A 16,886-nucleotide genomic window follows, 5' to 3' on the forward strand; every position below is an offset into this window, starting at 1 on the left:
TATAGGAGTTACCTAAACTAACTCCTATCTTAGAGGAACAACCCAAGAGTTAGGCACAAATTCCTAACTTGGAATATTTAATTTATTTATTTATTTTTGGATTTATTATTGTTTTATGAGAGAGGCTAACAGTCTTCCCTTCTTTGATGTTCTCATCTCCAAGAGAAATGATGGCTCTTTCTCTCACGAAGTCTTTCGGAAGAAAACCCACACAGAGAAATACCTTCATGCTAACTCCCATCATTTTCTGGCTCAAAAGGTTGGTGTTCTCAGTGCTTTGGCCACTCGTGCTCTTAGGGTCTCCGACAAAGATCACTTGGAAGAGGAGAAGAACCATCTCCTTGAAGTTTTTAAGAATACTGGTTATAGTTGGTCTGAGGGTCTTAGGGCTTTCTTGAAGGCTAGTAAAGGTCCTAAATTAAGAAAAGATCAAAGAGAGTTGGTTACCAATGTTCAACTTCCCTTTGTCCAAGGTACCACTGACAAGATTGCTCGGATTTTAAGGAATAATGAGATCTCTTCCACTTTTAGACCCCTTAACACTATTCATAGCTCCCTTAGATCCGTCAAAGACGTCATGATTCAAAAGATATGAAGGGTGTTTATTTAATCCCATGTTCCTGTGGGACCCCCTACATTGGTGAAACAAGCCGCTCTATAAATCAAATGATTCGTGAACATGCAACTGACATCAGACATTGTAGGACATGCTCCTAAGCCTTGGCAGAACATATTGACAAAACTAAACACCATGTTTGTTTTGAAGATTTGCGTGTCATTGCAAAGATAGACCACTTCCATCATCAAAAGTTTAGGGAGGCTATTGAAATTAAAAAAAGATCTATCACCTTGAATAAGGACGATGGGTGGAAGATTAGTATTTACTAGTTCCTGTCACTTTTTTCCCTAAATTAATACCCTTTCCCTCTCTTTTCTTTCTTAATGTTTTTTTTATTCATATTTTTAATAATATTTCTATTTATTATTATTATTAAGGTATTTTTTAGAAAATAATTATTATTATTATCTCAAAATATTAATATTAATCAATATAATAATATTAAGTAACCTAGATCACATCTAAACTTTAATAACATATTAGGACTTCATTTATTGATTTCAAATTAAGTTAGTTATTTATTTATTTTGTAAAATAAAGCAGTAGTGACCGTGTGTGTATATATATATATATATATATATATATGTTTTTAATTTTTTTTTAATTAAATGATTAACTATTTAAAGTTCATTTTAATTAATTTACTATTAGTTTAATATTTCATTTTTTTTAACATTTTACATTTTTACAGTGTATAATCTTTTATAGGATTCCAAGTTTTGATAATGGATTTTTAGATTTCAAGTCTGGATAATGAATCTACTCAGTTGTTAGACAACAAAAATTGAAATGTGATTTTCCAATATATATATAAAAGTGAAAAATAAATACTTAAAATTAAGTTAAACTAAGATGGGATGAACTCTCACGAGGAAATGATATCTGTAAGTTCACACACTGATATTCCCTCAGGAGAAATAATAAATGATTTTATTTGATTGTATAGGGAAAGATGACTCAGATTTCGGAATCTGATCACTTTTTAAAGTTTAAAGAAGAGTTAAATATTTTCATAATTTTACAAAACAAAGAAATATTATAACATAATTTTTACGTAAAAATTATGTTTATAATAAATATGGAATAATATTTGAATCGTGAATTTGGTTTATAATATTTTCCATGTGAAAAATAAAGATAATTGGTATGGAAAAGAAACTTTTAACATTTAAAAAATAAAAAATATTTATCATGGAAAAGATAAACTTTACGTTTAAAAATATTTATCAGGAAAACAAAAACATGCACATCGAAAATATTTTTTTAATTATATTTATCATGAAAACAAAAACATGCACATTAAAAATATTTATCATATTAAATATTTAAAAAGAATGAATTATTCAAACTTCTCTTTTAATTATCGAGGTTGAGTATATAATCCTAATATAGAGATTAAATTTTTTTTGGTTAGTTTTCTTTTTTTCTCTCTTTTTTTGTCTCTTTATCTTCTTTTTTTCTCCAAAATCAAGAAAGCGTGAGTATATAGCTTTGTCTATGAATGGACCTTTAGACTTGTGCATTAATTTTTGTATTAAAAAATACAGTACATATTTTATAGATATAAACAGTGAAAATAGATTCTAAAGAAGTGTGCAGTGAAATTGACACTTTGATAGAGGAAACTAAGAGCGGAGAGCGAAGAACTAGGGTTACAATTGCTGAAGAGGTTTTTCTCCATGGAAGGGTGCAGAGGAGGGAGCTCCACTCCCTCCTACAAGGAGGCCGTGGCCAATAAGGGCAAGAAACCTACAGAAAATGGCAGAGGTACTGTTGAGGAAGGAAGAAGAAATAAGGAAGAGGAAATAGAAGGAACCAAAATGAAGGAGAATAAAAGCACAAAAGACAAGGAGGAAGATGACAAAAAATAGGGAATAAACGACAAAAGACAAAAGGGACCTTGTAAATCCAAAGCTGAAATCATTCCTAGAGTAGTTTTAAATGATCCAGAGCTGCAGGCGCATAGGGATCACATGCAGACTTATACAATTATTTGCAAATTCATGGGATTATGGCCCACTGAAAAAGCTTTACAAACATGGATCAAATACCACTAGAAGCCTAAAGGGAGCATTGATCTACATTTGGGGTCCAAGGGATTCTTTACTGTGGTGTTCACTAACATTGAAGATAAAGATAAAGTGTTTGAAGGCGGGCCCTACTTCTATGTAGCAGCAGGTCTCTATATGCGGGCATGGATGATGAACTTTGTCTTGGAGCGGGAAACTTTTACGGCAGTCCCGGTTTGGGTAAGACTCTATTCTCTACCTCTTGATTATTGGCAAACGGAATCGCTAGCTGCCATAGGCAATAAATTAGTTCGGTTTGTCAAAGCTTCTGAAGCCAGAAGGAGGGGAAAATACACCTCCTTTACAAGGGATATGTGTGGAGATGGATCTATCTGGAGCTCTTCCGGATGAGGTAATATTGGAGGTTTTTGATGAAGAATGGGTGCAAACAGTAGACTACGAGCATATTCCATTTAGATGTCATAGATGCCATGAACATGGGCACCTACTCAGAGACTGCCCTCTCAGTAACGCAGAGAACAAAAGCAAAATTAACACAATGAAAGACATTGACAACTTTCACAAAGTAGTACATAAGGAAAAAGCGGCAAAAGAGGGCGAAGGCAAGACCAAAATGAAGGACAACAGGTTAGTCAGAACCGGTTCCAAGTTCTCGAAGAGGATGAAGAAATAACAGTGGAAGATCAAGAAATGAATGGATGTCCTGAGGAGAAGGAGAAAGAAGAAAACCGTGATCATACACAGGAAAACGAAAAACAGAAAGGGATGATGATAAGTGATATAGAACTGGAAATGGATCAGGAAATGACCCAAAGTGAGATGGAACTGGAGGACCATGAGCTACAAGAGATTCTTGACAGAGAAAACCCAGATCTAGAAGGGTTCTTGATTCAGGGAACAACTAGCGAGGTAGAATCACTACCGTAAGAAGAGTTCAATAGAATACAACAGTTATTCTTATGGAAAACTCAGGCTTCAACTGTAATGTCTCTGCAATTAACCCCAACAACTTCCCTGCAAGTCCTTTAATTTGGGTATTGTATGCATCCACAATCTCCCTCTCAAACAACCCCATAGCACTATCAGTAAAACAACAGCAAGACCAAAAAACTATACATATTCCATGGAATTTTTCAAAACCCAATCTTTATGTCCAGAACAGGACTATCCTCAAAACAATACAAGTGCATGTTTAAATAGGTCAAGAGCTTCATAGTTTATATGGGTATTACGGATTCAGTATCTGAACAGCTTGGTGCAGGCAATATTGATTAAAATCGGAGTTTTGGGTCAAATTTATAGTGGTAGGAACTCAATGGGAATTGAAACGCGTCTATGACCAGGACTTTGCATACATGGAAAAGTTCAAGAGTTTATTCGCCGTGGCTTCCGGGACACCATAGGTGACCTTTATCTTTTTGACTTATATTTCAATGTCAAGGGGGCATTGTAAAAAGTCGTATGTTGAACATGGAAAAGTCTTTCATTGTGCTTTGTGAAAAACAGTTTTCTCCCAGTTCCCACAACGGGAGCAGCTTTGTCGCCCACGTGACCGAATTGAAAACTGATACTTATCAAGCGCAAGATTTGGCGCGATAACTACAATCTGAAATGGTGAGCGTATTTGTGATTTTTAGTTGTTTAAAATGTGTTTTTAATTTAAAAAAAATTGTATTTCTAAAAATTTTAGATTATATAATTCAAATGTTGTACTAATAATTTTATCAATTTTCTAAAAAAATTGAAAAATAAAAATTAATTCAAACATGTGATGAAGTTCTTTTTTTAAAAGAAATTTTTATTGTTTTTTCTTCTGAAAAATGTAAAAGAATTAAATTAAATAAGTCTAAAGCATAGTTACCAAATTTTATTCGAATTCTATAGGAAAGATTCCCTAAAATTCAATAAGGATTTATTAATCTTTGTTATATGAATTTATTATTTTAGTAACTATAAACTTACTATTTTTTACCATATTTCAATATGAAACTAATTGTTTTTCACAATTGCAAATTTTCTAATATGCAATTTACTATTTATATATATTTTTAATATAAAAATTTCAGCTTTTAAAAAATTAAATTTTTAGTAACAAAAAACTTTACAAAATTAAATCACTATTATAAATTTTTAATATAGAAATTTCACTTTTTAATTTTTAAAATATTAAATTTTATATTCACAAAATTTTATAATTTTTTCATATACCATTTGATTGGAGTATGTCCTAAAACTGTTTTTGTTTGGTTAAGAGCTGGGCATTTTGATATAAAGAAACAAGTTAAGGCCAAAAGGTGAAATTCTGCCCCCTTACTGACCACAGCAGGTAATTCCAGGTGGGATGATTTTCCTTAAATAACAGTAATAAGTCAGCCAGCATTAACAAATCAGAGTCAGTAATAACTATATTTACGGTTGAGGTGGGATGATTTTCCTTAAATAATAATAACAGTCGGCCAACATTAACAAATAACTAATTTAAATTATGATAAATTTTCGGAGTAGTCTACCTAGGCAGTAGAATGGCCCTTTTTCCGGCACCGGCCGGAAAATCGTCCGGGTCCGGCTACCGGAAATCTCTCCCTCCTCCGCCACCATCTCTCAGCTCCACCACCCTCTTTCTCCGCCACCTTCCCTGACCGCCCTGACAAAAAAACAAGATGCAGTTAGAGCGCCTGACATCCCTGACCAATCGGGGATGAGCTGGAATTCACGCGGGGAGTAGAATCGCCGATTCGAAATGGTCACTCCCAATTCTGGCATGAACGAAATTATAGCGGGCTGCAGAAGCTTTCAGATGCTGATTAAGGCTGGGAACAGGGGAATTCAATAGTTTTTTGAGTTGGGTTTTCGAATTTTTTGTTACAGGATCGATCAATATCTGGGTGTATATTCAGTGTGTATGTAACAAAGAAAAGATCAATGCGTTGTGGAAAGTTATCGGTGGAAGGCGAAGCAGAAGAAATCGTTGTCTCGCCAAAGGCCTGTTCCCGGCAAAGGCATGGGAAAAGGTCGAACCCTTATTCTTCGAGAGGGCTTGACAAGTTCAAGAGTGTCTATGCTGAGCTCTCTGCCAGAAGAGAATATATTTCCAGAAAGACTGGTGCGCCAGAGGCCCTGGTGAGGTTCGCTTATTCAAAGAACGGATGGATCCCGGTGGTGGTGAGAGGCAGAGGGGTAATTGGGAAGAAAAGCAGTGGTGCGGGTGCTGCTGGGGTTTCGATCCTTGGACCTGCTGTGAACAATAATGGACAAAAGGGCGGGGAATTGAGGAAAAAAGATGCAGGAAATTAGATTAATGGCTTGTCTGAGAGTACTTCGATTTCTGTGTTCGATCCAAGCAGCCATAGCTCGATCATGCCATGGTCTCGGATTTTCAAGACTACGACTTTTGGGGTTTTGGGTTTGAGTGCGATATGGGTTAAAAAATCGTCCTTTCCTGCGGCCGCGGCTATGGCCTTGGTCATGGCAGTCAGCAGTATGATGTGCATGAAGAAATATATTTTGTCTGGGGTTTCATGGTTCGCAACGTTTTTCAGAAACCCTAGAAACCCTAAAGCTAGTCAAAATGGAGGGCGCGTCGAGGCAGTTGCAGAACAAAAAGACATTGATAAATTCAGCAGAAGAATCCCAAGACCAGTCCTTGCTATCAGTGCGCCTAGCAGCCCTGCGAGAGCTCATGTTCAGCGAACCTTGATCTCCGTTACAGCTTCTCCTAGGGTTGTGAAGCCGAACATCAGCAATCATGAGCACAAGCGTCTTCATCATCAATATAAAGTTAAAAAATTCATAAGGTATGTGTCCATGGATAGTCGGCCCACTAGACCCACGAGAGAGTATAGCTTCTACAGGAGGACCAGACCGGCCATGACTCACAATACCAGAGTGGATGTAGCTGCTATGATCACCACGCTGCTTTGTTTGGTTTTCTTCGGCCGGCTCTGTGCAATTTTCTTCACATGTTCCTGTTGGTATCTGCTGCCAATGTTGGGAAAACATTTGAATAAGGAGAAGTGATAATACCGGGACTGTGGATCTTCATACCAGTGAGAACGGGAAGAAAGCGATCGGGGATGGATTAGTGCAGGGGAAGGATAATTGATAAGATAAGTTACGTTATGTGATGGGGTTTAACATTTAGAAGAGGCATTGATTACAATAGAAACAGTAATAAATGGTGGATCTTGAGACTCGAAGAAACCATGGTTCCCTTGTTTTGCTGGAGTAGATCTTCATGGGCAAATACAGGTCCATGGTTCTAGAATTGATTGCAGCGGCCTCAACAGTGTGGATATTAGATTGGCCTGGGTACAGGAAGGTCAATGTGAATACAGTGCTGTTGAGGAAGGTTGGATCAGCCTGAGTACAGGGAGGTCAATGTGAATACATTCCTGTGGAGGAGGCATAATTGACAAGGTTAGTTGTGGGAACTATTTTCCCCTCTGTGCAATTTTCTTCACACCAGAGATCAATATTCAGATGCCCGGACATACTTCAGGCAGTCTGAGCCTACTACTTACATCAATTCTCCACTGGTTGGCGCCCTTCCATTTTTCCGTGGTCATCCTTCCTAGCCAGTATGTGAAAATTAATGTGCACCAAATTCCTCTCACAGAATTGAATAGTCTACCTAGGCTGTAGAATGGTCCTTTTTCCTCATTTTCCGAAGAAGTTAGATAAAAGTGTCATAGTGCACAATGAAGCAGTGTCAAGTTAGTGGTTCAGGTCATTAATTGATAAGAGGAGGGATCATCTACAGCACAAATGACATGAGGAAGGCATCAAAAGCATGGACAACACCATGATTTCTTATGTAAAGGAGACAAATGTGTTGGTTGGTATGGACAGGATGTAACCTCTGCTCACTATTTTTCTGAAGGCATATGAGGTTGGTTGTGCTTGTGTGATGCATTACCCTTCTGGTTACTTTCTTATGGTGGCCAACAACTCTTTTCTATGTTCTGGTCTAGTTTCAAGACTTCACTGATTTGAGTGCTATGAAAACCAAGGTCAGTTCTCGACAATGGAGCACCCCACTCATCAAAACAGTTCTAAGCATATCCAGTTCTGTTTCTAGTGGTTCAATTTGTTGGCTTTGAGATGCCAAGACAATGCTCTGTACATGAATGGCTACAATCAGCCTTTGTAGGTGATGTCCACTTGTGAGGGAACTTTGGACACTGAGTTTTTGTACTCAAGAAAGACTCATAATTATGCTGTGGATTTAATGTATTATGGGGGAGCATTGAAGATACCGATATCAATAAATCTGTTGTTTTAACATTTTAGGAAACGTTTTAATGGGTAGTTGTATGTCCTGTCAGGGAGTAATCTAGAAAGTTCCTTGTAAGTAATCTGGAAAGTTTCTTGCAATGTACCCAACATAGAGGCATGGAGTGTATAAAAGGAAGCTAGATGCAAAGTAACAGATGGGAGATTGGGTGAGACAAGATGCTCCTCATGGGAAAAGTTTATCCTTTGTATTTGTTGCAGGGACAGTTGGTTAATGAATTATTTGTCTTTGTTATTCTCCCTAAATCTGTGTTGTCTCATATGAATACATTTTTGGTTTGCTAGCAACTTTTCGTCTGTGGTTTTATTACATAATATAATCTAGTTTATCTCCGAGTGTTTATTTTGGAACACTTGGTCATCATCTTCATGATCCTTCATGCAACAACTTATATCAGGAAAACCATCACTTACCTATTAAACACAAATAATGTTCATATAAAAGTTTAACAGTGATATAGAACCAAAACAGATCACCAAATTCTAAAGTGCATTCATTGACCTTCAGGCATGTGACAATACAAACAAAAATTGGCATGCCATCAATTAACTTGAAGGACAGAGCTTCACATGCAAACAAAGATTGTTGAAAAGCTAAGTTGCACAAAATGTGGAAATGTGTACAAGTTTCTGAAAAAAGGAAATAGAAGATATGAGATGTGAAGAGAAATGACACACTTCAATTTTATGCATCTGATACACCATAGGCATCAACTTCAAATAATATCAAACAAAAAGTGCAAGGTATAGCACTTGCAAAGAATGTTAGGTAAATGTCTAGGGCCTATATATCAACAAATGAAACAAGACTTTGTAGAATCAACACATGCGGAATCAAAATGGTACATGGAAATATAGTGTGTACCCAGTGCATCTCATACAACCGCAGACCTCATCTTTAAGGTCAAAAACTAAAAGATATTGAAACTAGTGCAAAGTGAATATCAAGGACCTGTGTATCAACAAACTCAACTAGATTTGACACTAATACATGCAAAAATTCAAAACAAAAATGATACAAAAAATATGTATCACATATACCACTCCTTTGGTGTTTAACCTAACAGAGCAAGTGCCACTATGGGATCAAGACCCTCATGAAGCAAGTCAATAAACTCAAGAGGAACAAGAAAATCGGACTGGAGAACAAGCTTGAGAAATCGAAGTTGGAAACCAACAACTAAATCAACAAATAAAACATTTATAAAATGACACCTCCAAGCCACCCTTAAGGAATGGAAAACCTCCATAAAGAGAAGGCTGCTATCAAAGATAAGCAACCTAATATATTTTGAAGAAAAAAATTGGAAAAATGAGGCAGCAACCCATCACCAATTCCTACATAAACAAGTTGATGAGCATTAACCCTGGGTCGAAGTGGTAGAGTGAAGAAGGCTCCCCCAATTGTGGAGACTGTGGTACAAAACAAGTTTGCATTAAAGAGGTTGTGACAGGCTAAGGAATGGGAAACCTCCATAATGAGGAGGCTGATGTCAAATATAGGCAGCCTAAGTTATTTCATAGTAGGAAAATTGGAAAAATGAGGCAGTGGCCCGTCAACAATTCATACATAAACAAGTTGATGACCTTAAATCCTGGGTCCAAATGGTAGAGTTGAAGAAGGTTCCCCTGATTGTGTAGGTTGTTGTGTAAGCCAAGTATACAAAAGAGTGGATCCAATGCGCTAAGTAATTGAATCTTAAGAGTCTATGACCTTCCCTCTCTTTTTTCAAATCCTCTGTAGATTTTCTTTCATCCATGACATCATTGATTTGAAACATCAACCTAGAAAGGGGTTGAATAGAAATAGACTCTACCCACATGAGTTGGTTCTCCTCGTCAGAGGGAAATTCCAAGAAGAAACCTGCTTCACTACCCAAAAATATTTTTCTGGATGTTAATCTTACAATATTGCAAGTAGAAGAATTCAGATTAGCCAAAGAATGGTTAGTAACAAATAGGAAAGAAGACAATACTTGTGACCTTAGGTAGGACTCTCCTTTTGCATGCTGGGATTGCTAAATGAAGGTCTTATCAGGTCAATTTGGGTGGGGGGAGGAAGGAATTTTATCTACATTGGTTGTTGGATCTATAATGGTTCTATATGGTCCTCTCTAGACACTTTTTACGATATGATTTCTTTGTAGGACCTTATTTTCTCACTTAAACATGAGGGAAAAAGGATCAAACTGGACTAATAAGTTCTACATGTAGTGCTAACTCTGAGTGACTTGATGTTTGCCAAAAATAAATCACCAACAGGCTGTAAACAAATTCTTCTCAAAACACCCATGCCCACTGATCTTGCTATCTAATATGCTAAAAATAAACTTGGGAATAAAGTGTTGTCTACTATTTTAGATCCTTAAACAAGCCCAAAAGACACTAAGACATACCCTATGCAGGACTGTAGTGTGCAAGTGATGGGATTATTGCTGCACAATTATCATGTAAAAGTTGTCACCCTAAATTTTCTCTTTCATAATAACGTTGTTGTTCAACAATCATAAGTCCCAAACCTTCTCTAGATCACTTCTCCTTCACAAATATAGCCAATGTCACGTTAAAACCATGGAAAAACCGATGAAACAACATCCTCAATGCACAAATCCTTTGGAAGGGTTATAAGTGAGCTGCATTCCATTTCCATGCTGATTTGACTTTGTTGCAGGCTTGTTCCAAGGGTTTGGCATTAGATTTCATTGATTATTGCAGGGTTCTGACCCATTGAATGCTCATAAATTTGTCTAGACTCCTAGAGGCTAACTGTGGGTGATTGCAGGTCTAGCATTCACTTGGGCAAAGGTTTTCTACTTTTATTTTGACTTTGGGAACTCATTGATACATCAATCTTGGTCTCTAGTCCTGTCCGAAAGGCCTAGGACCCTCTCTAACCCTGGATGCAAGGAGTTTGAGGGCTGATCTATATCCTTTTGTCACATTAGGGCTAACATAATTGTGGTTCCAGGTCTGTGTTGCCTTGAGGAGGGATCACAATATTCATTTATGGTCTAAACATTAATTTTGAGGGCTCGCATTGATATAACAGTCATCAAGGGAAGGCCTCGCATTCCCACCTTTGTTGACTGCCACAATAACCAGTTCTGAAGCAATACATTACAGTGACCTTAATCATCAAAATTGACACCTAATAATAAACCCAAAAACATTAATAAATTAAAATAACCCATAATAATTGCAAGATAAATCACAAGTGTTTTGCCTATTATCTTATGCATGTTTTATGACTGATTTGATTGTTACATGACTGATATCATTGTTGCAGAAGCCTGAACTGAACTTACAGTGGTTTGATCTCTCTTCACAAAGGCATCCTTGCATTGTTCTTAGCTCTAAATTTGGTTATTACACATCTTGTGAATGATCTTGAGAGCTGATTTCATCACAATAATAAGTAGATACAGTGGACTAATATTGGTATATCTTAGGGTCTGGTGCATTTATTAGTCCTACATTGGTTTTCTCATGCATTATTGTGGCAGTCGAAAGCATAACAGATTGGTAATTGCATTAATCATGATATTGTCAAGGTATCAAGGGTAGGCTTCTGTCTCTTAGCTAGCTACTATCCTATTTCATTTTCTGTTGTTCTCTTATCATTACATAGTCATAAATTGCATTTCGTGATTGGAATTCACATTAAGCTCTTGCTGCATTTGCCTCATTTAAAATCACTGTTAATCACATCTCAAAGTACTCATATCATGGTGCTTGCATAAGTTTGAAATTTCTCTTGTTTACAATTGACATCTCCATAAGTGGAAGAGAATCATAATAAAGCTCACCTAATCACCTTGGCATCATTTCCAATGCTGCTTCATTGAGTGACTTTGAAATACTTGTTTAATTGATAATATTGGTTGCAAGTGGTTTGGTGTTGGAACATAATTGTGAGCTCAGTGAAACAATTTAATCTGCGTCTTGCAGTTCTCATATCGTCTTGCATCATCTCATTTAGCATTCTACTGAAAACTGTGGGCTTCTAATCTTGTTGCATTTACAATTATCCACTATTGCTCTTGTACTTGGTCACATTGCTGAAATATTGTCATATCATTGAAGTACAAGCTTTATTCATTTTGCAAGCAATATTTCATATCTCTCATATTTGATATCATGCCATCTCATCGTACTAACTTTTCCATTGCAGCAGTTACCTAACTTGTGACTTGGCATTCTACTTGCAACTGTTTCTAATTTGTAATTTGAGCAATGTTATGAAGGAACTGGTCTCTTTGTTCAATCTTAGGTGACTCATAAATAATCTAATCGAATATATCTCACATTGCTCATTAATCAAACTTGTCACCTAATTTTAATCAAGTTACTGAGATAGGTAGTTGCATGTCCTAGAACTTGTTGCACAAATTTCTACAGTAGCACTAGTTAGATGCATTTGTATGAGATGCACTAGGTACACACTATATTTCCATGTACCATTTTGATTCCGCATGTGTTGATTCTACAAAGTCTTGTTTCATTTGTTGATATATAGGCCCTAGACATTTACCTAACATTCTTTGCAAGTGCTATACCTTGCACTTTTTGTTTGATATTATTTGAAGTTGATGCCTATGGTGTATCAGATGCATAAAATTGAAGTGTGTCATTTCTCTTCACATCTCAGATCTTCTATTTCCTTTTTTCAGAAACTTGTACACATTTCCACATTTTGTGCAACTTAGCTTTTCAACAATCTTTGTTTGCATGTGAAGCTCTGTCCTTCAAGTTAATTGATGGCATGCCAATTTTTGTTTGTATTGTCACATGCCTGAAGGTCAATGAATGCACTTTAGAATTTGGCGATCTGTTTTGGTTCTATATCACTGTTAAACTTTTATATGAACATTATTTGTGTTTAATAGGTAAGTGATGGTTTTCCTGATATAAGTTGTTGCATGAAGGATCATGAAGATGATGACCAAGTGTTCCAAAATAAACACTCGGAGATAAACTAGATTATATTATGTAATAAAACCACAGACGAAAAGTTGCTAGCAAACCAAAAAAGTATTCAGATGAGACAACACAGATTTAGGGAGAATAACAAAGACAAATAATTCATTAACCAACTGTCCCTGCAACAAATACAAAGGATAAACTTTGCCCATGAGGAGCATCTTGTCTCACCCAATCTCCCATCTATTACTTTGCATCTAGCTTCCTTTTATACACTCCATGCCTCTATGTTGGGTACATTGCAAGAAACTTTCCAGATTACTTACAAGGAACTTTCTAGATTACTCCCTGACAGGACATACAACTACCCATTAAAACGTATCCTAAAATGTTAAAACAACAGATTTATTGATATCGGTATCTTCAATGCTCCCCCATAATACATTAAATCCACAGCATAATTATGAGTCTTTCTTGAGTACAAAAACTCAGCGTCCAAAGTTCCCTCACAAGTGGACATCACCTACAGAGGCTGATTGTAGCCATTCATGTACAGAGCATTGTATTGGCATCTCAAAGCCAACAAATTGAACCACTAGAAACAGAACTGGATATGCTTAGAACTGTTTTGATGAGTGGGGTGCTCCATTGTCGAGAACTGGCCTTGGTTTTCATAGCACTCAAATCAGTGAAGTCTTGAAACTATACCAGAACATAGAAAAGAGTTGCTGGCCACCATAAGCAAGTAACCAGAAGGGTAATGCATCACACAAGCACAACCAACTTCATATGCCTTCAGAAAAATAGTGAGCAGAGGTTACATCCTGTCCATACCAACCAACACATTTGTCTCCTTTACATAAGAAATCATGGTGTTGTCCATGCTTTTGATGCCTTCCTCATGTCATTTGTGCTGTAGATGATCCCTCCTCTTGTCAATTAATGACCTGAACCACTAACTTGACACTGCTTCATTGTGCACTATGACACTTTTATCTAACTTCTTTGGAAAATGAGGAAAAAGGGCCATTCTACAGCCTAGGTAGACTATTCAATTCTGTGAGAGGAATTTGGTGCACATTAATTTTCACATACTGGCTAGGAAGGATGACCACGGAAAAATGCAAGGGCGCCAACCAGTGGAGCATTGATGTAAGTAGTAGGCTCAGACTGCCTGAAGTATGTCCGGGCATCTGAATATTGATCTCTGGTGTGAAGAAAATTGCACAGAGGGGAAATAGTTCCCACAACTAACCTTGTCAATTATGCCTCCTCCACAGGAATGTATTCACATTGACCTCCATGTACTCAGGCTGATCCAACCTTCCTCAACAGCACTGTATTCACATTGACCTTCCTGTACCCAGGCCAATCTAATATCCACACTGTCGAGGCCGCTGCAATCAATTCTGGAACGATGGACCTGTATTTTCCCATGAAGATCTACTCCAGCAAAACAAGGGAACCATGGTTTCTTCGAGTCTCAAGGTCCACCATTTATTACTGTTTCTATTGTAATCAATGCCCCTTCTAAATGTTAAACCCCATCACATAACGTAACTTATCTTATCAATTATCCTTCCCCTGCACTAATCCATCCCTGATCGCTTTCTTCTCGTTCTCACTGGTATGAATATCCACAGTCCCGGTATTATCACTTCTCCTTATTCAAATGTTTTCCCAACATTGGCAGCAGATACCAACAGGAACATGTGAAGAAAATTGCACAGAGCCGGCCGAGGAAAACCAAACAAAGCAGCGTGGTGATCATAGCAGCTACATCCACTCTGGTATTGTGAGTCATGGCCGGCCTGGTCCTCCTGTTGAAGCTATACTCTCTCGTGGGTCTGGCGGGCCGACTATCCATGGACACATACCTTCTGAATTTTTTAACTTTAGATTGATGATGAAGACGCTTGTGCTCATGATCGCTGATGTTCGGCTTCACAACCCTAGGAGAAGCTGTAACGGAGATCAGGGTTCGCTGAACATGAGCTCTCGCAGGGCTGCTAGGCGCACTGATAGCAAGGACTAGTCTTGGGATTCTTCTGCTGAATTTATCAATGTCTTTTTGTTCTGCAATTGCCTCGACGCGCCCTCCATTCTGACTAGCTTTAGGGTTTCTAGGGTTTCTGAAAAACGTTGCGAACCATGAAACCCCAGACAAAATATATTTCTTCATGCACATCATACTGCCGACTGCCATGACCAAGGCCATAGCCGCTGCCGCAGGAAAGGACGATTTTTTAACCCGTATCGCACTCAAACCCAAAACACCAAAAGCCGTAGTCTTGAAAATCCGAGACCATGGCATGATCGAGCTATGGCTGCTCGGATCGAACACAAAAATCGAAGTACTCTCAGACAAGCCATTAATCTGATTTCGTGCATCTTTTTTCCTTAATTCCCCGCCCTTCCATTATTGTTCACAGCAGGTCCCAGGATCGAAACCCCAGCAGCACCCGCACCACTGCTTTTCTTCCCAATTACCCCTCTGCCTCTCACCACAACCGGGATCCATCCATTCTTTGAATAAGCGAACCTCACCAGGGCCTCTGGCGCACCAGTCTTTCTGGCAATATATTCTCTTCTGGCAGAGAGCTCGGCATAGACACTCTTGAACTTGTCAAGCCCTCTCGAAGAATAAGGGTTCGACCTTTTCCCATGCCTTTGCCGGGAACAGGCCTTTGGCGAGACAACGATTTCTTCTGCTTCGCCTTCCACCGATAACTTTCCACAACGCATTGATCTTTTCTCTGTTACATACACACTGAATATACACCCAGATATTGATCGATCCTGTAACAAAAAATTCGAAAACCCAACTCAAAAAACTACTGAATTCCCCTGTTCCCAGCCTTAATCGGCATCTGAAAGCTTCTGCAGCCCGCTATAATTTCGTTCATGCCAGAATTGGGAGTGACCATTTCGAATCGGCGATTCTACTCCCCGCGTGAATTCCAGCTCATCCCCGATCGGTCAGGGATGTCAGGCGCTCTAACTGCATCCTGTTTTTTTGTGAGGGCGGTGAGGGAAGGTGGCGGAGAAAGAGGGTGGTGGAGCTGAGAGATGGTGGCGGAGGAGGGAGAGATTTCCGGTAGCCAGAGCCGGACGATTTTCCGGCCAGTGCTGGAAAAAAGGCCATTCTACCGCCTAGGTAGACTACTCCTAAATTTTGTAGTGTGCTACGAATAAATAAAAATAAACTAATGCATCTTATCTGTCAGTGCGTAATCAGATTTTCTGGCCGGCAAAGGGCATGGTTGCACTGCATTACCTGTCACGTTAAAGTTTCAAGCGTAACTTCATAATTTCATTTGCGCTACCTTTTATGTGAAAGTGTCAGAAAAATAAGTCTGCACGGAGGGTATCGCTCCTCTCTGGTCAGAGTAATAGATTCAAATGCACTGATGGCTGGGTTCTGATAGGATGTTGGATCGGTGGGCTTTCTCTTCTTGGTTTCGTGGAGAATATACAAAGCACTTTTATGCAGATGGCTAAAGAGCAATGGTGATTTATAGAAAAACAAAACATCAGATCAGCGGACCACACCATGCAGTAATGAGTACATGAAAGACGTCATGCAGCAATAAACACATAAACGAAGTGATGCAGAGAAAATACGGCAATGAACACATAAACGAAGACATCAAAATCTACCCTTTTTTCCCATTATTTTACAACCTCTTCAAATACAGAAATGTAAGTGGCACATTGACATAAAACGTGTTTCTTTGTCAGTGGGTGGATTATTATTTTGCCTTACACTTTGAATCGTGGCACATTGACATAAGATATAGAAATGTAAGTGGCATATTGACATAAAATGTGTTTCTTTGTCAGTGGGTGGATTATTATTTTGCTTTAGACTTTGAATAGTGGCATATTGACATAAGATATAGAAATGTAAGTGGCATATTGACATAAAATGTGTTTCTTTGTCAGTTGGTGGATTATTAGTTTGCTCTCGACTTTGGACTTTGCATAATTTCTTTAAGAAGGCAATGACCACGGGAAAATGAAAA

At 37.9% G+C, this 16,886-nt stretch overlaps 2 pseudogenes; one reads left to right on the top strand and one right to left on the bottom strand.

The window, feature by feature from the left end:
• The first annotated feature begins 5,389 nt into the window (after window positions 1-5,389).
• Window positions 5,390-7,277, top strand: LOC149216905 (uncharacterized; annotated as a pseudogene).
• A 5,906-nt stretch (window positions 7,278-13,183) lies between these two features.
• LOC149216906 (uncharacterized) lies at window positions 13,184-15,788 on the bottom strand (annotated as a pseudogene).
• Window positions 15,789-16,886: the final 1,098 nt, after the last annotated feature.

This window comes from Pinus tabuliformis, chromosome 1_1 (assembly GCF_031772625.1).
Source record: "Pinus tabuliformis cultivar Carrire ecotype Pingquan chromosome 1_1, CPIR1, whole genome shotgun sequence".
Classification (NCBI taxonomy): Eukaryota; Viridiplantae; Streptophyta; class Pinopsida; order Pinales; family Pinaceae; genus Pinus; species Pinus tabuliformis.